At 35.2% G+C, this 2,495-nt stretch overlaps 1 long non-coding RNA gene across 1 annotated transcript; it reads right to left on the bottom strand.

Moving 5' to 3' along the window:
• Positions 1-661: 661 nt before the first annotated feature.
• On the bottom strand, positions 662-2,201 carry LOC138856200 (uncharacterized). The gene is made up of 2 exons (XR_011395294.1): positions 1,549-2,201; positions 662-1,467 (listed from the first exon to the last, which is right to left on the bottom strand). It is a non-coding gene; the product is annotated as an uncharacterized lncRNA (long non-coding RNA).
• Between the last annotated feature and the right edge of the window lie 294 nt (positions 2,202-2,495).

Here is a 2,495-nt window from a genome sequence, read left to right as displayed (position 1 = left end):
CAGATTTCTCGATAAATGGTCTACCTGTAACTCACTCTTGAGTTCGATCACTGGATTGTTAAATAAAAGTCCCAATTTAATGGCCACACACTTATCTTTGTTTCTAATTCCAACAACTTAACACTTATTGCTCGTTATTCGAGCTTACAACTTCTTGCTTATAGCTTGATTGCTCTTATCACGACAACACTCTAACTAGAACTGTGTTTGCTGCACAATCCGGTAGCCCTTATATAGTAAAAATGTAACAAAACATTGCTTCTAGAACATTCTGGCAACTACGAATTCGGTAACTAGTTGCTTCTGGCAGTTTATCGTTCATTCGATTTTGTTCTATCATCTATATTCGTCACACGGCCCTCCACCTAAGTCTGATCGTCCCGATTAGACATATTTGCGATACCAAACACAAAGCTTTTATGTTCCCCATCTCGTCTTCTTGGCTGGTGCTGACATCGTTAGCCGTCCTTCTCTTCTTGGAGTTGATTCCGTCCGTTTTCCGGATACTCAGTTTCTGGTACATCCCTTGACTTAAAGCTGACTCGAGATTCCATTCTTCATCAGAACGTAACTCCATTGGAACACCGAATCTCGTTACCCACTTGTTAAATGAATCCGCCACTGGTTCAGTCTCTTAATTAGGAATTGTGTATACTTGTGGCCATTCATTGAAATGGTCCTTGACTACCAAAACATGACTATTTCCTAATTTATTGGTGGGGAATGGACCATCTTCATACACGCCTATTTTCTCAACTGGCGCACGCGAATTGTGCTGTTTCATCTGCCCATAACTCCTGGACCTTGATCCTTTAGCTACAATGTTCTCAGCATATTTTGCAATCCTTTCTATAGCTGATTGACAACCACTCCAATAAAACCTTTGCTTCAAATGCTCCAAGGATTTCATGTCTCTCAAGTGCCCTCCTCTTGGACATTTGTACTGCACGTTAAGAACATCAGGAATTCCAACCCTTGGAACAACCATAAGTACTCGGAAGGGTTGCCTATTTTCGCTTTTCCATACTCGATGCAAGCAGCCATACACTAACTTTAAACTGCTCCGTTCTGCCCAATATGATAGAATCTGTCGATGCTCCACAAATCGTTCTTTGTAACGTTTACAAATTCTGAGTGAAAATGAGGCAAAATCTCTCCAACAAACGATGGTATACCAATACCAATCAAAATCCATGTATCGTCTTGAACCTCCAGCATAATTATGTTTAAATTGCATTTTTATCTATCTAAAACATAATTTCTTATATTAAATATTAGTTAACTAACTATATTTGTTCACTTTTTAAAGTTACTAATTAATAATTTACTCACCTGAATTGGTTTTATTCTAGGAATGCAATTTTTCCGCAATGCTGCAAATTTTCTGTAACACTAAAAGTTTTGGTTATAAAAGCAAAACACATACCACAATGCGTACCTTACTGATCGGTTTTGTGTCGCGTTTTTCTATGTATAAAGTTAAACAAATTATTCTTACAATATAATTATAATTAGTTTTACAACATATTTATAAAATGAAGAACTCACCTCTCTAAAAGCCAAATTTTTAGCAGAGATGAAGGGATGCTCAACTCTCTCAACTATTGAAAGTTCAAAAACCAGTTGTTTTAAAATATCACAAAATCACAAAAAAGGATTTGAATAGTTCCTCCATGTGTTAATCGGATATATATATAATAATTTTAATCTTAATAAATGTTGGGTGTTTTAGTTTAAATGTCCAACAATTTTTATTTTGACTGATCTGGCTACAATGCAAAATGTTATAAAAGACGCTAATTTTGAAGCGCTCTCACACTGGAATAAGCGTCCCTTTATCCCTGTTTTTAGTGAAATTACACTTTTTTTATTCTTCTTGAGTAGTAAATTGTATTGTAACGGATTTCTCGATAAATCGTCTACCTGTAACTCACTCTTGAGTTCGATCACTGGATTGTTAAATAAAAGTCCCAATTGGATACACACTTATCTTTATTTCTTATTCCAACAACTTAACACATATTGCTCGTTATTCGAGCTTACAACTTCTTGCTTATAGCTTGATTGCTCTTAACACGACAACACTCTAACTAGAACTGTGTATGCTATAGTAAATCTGTAACAAAACATTGCTTCTAGAACATTTTGGCAACTACGAATTCGCTAACTAGTTGCTTCTGGCAGTTTTTCGTTGAGTCGATTTAGTTCTATCATCCGTGCTCGCCACAGTATATTGGTTTTTCTTATTTTGGCATGTTTATATTACAATATGTTTAGAATGTCGGTAGTTTTTCTCTCTCTCACCTAAGGTTTCTCCCATTCAATTGGAAATTACAGAAAAGCCTATGTATTACTAATGTTGCCCTTAAACTAAAGGAACAATAAACATTTTTCATCAAAATCGTTTCAGAAGTTAAAAAGATTAGGACCAAACTGTTTGATTGTTTATTATGGTCAATATCAGGGAAAATCTTAATTATAAAGAATTTATTACT

The sequence above is a fragment of the Bactrocera oleae genome, chromosome 3 (genome assembly GCF_042242935.1).
Source record: "Bactrocera oleae isolate idBacOlea1 chromosome 3, idBacOlea1, whole genome shotgun sequence".
Lineage (NCBI taxonomy): Eukaryota > Metazoa > Arthropoda > Insecta > Diptera > Tephritidae > Bactrocera > Bactrocera oleae.
Note: the sequence above shows the minus strand (reverse complement) of the source record. Positions and strands in the feature narration are given on the sequence as shown.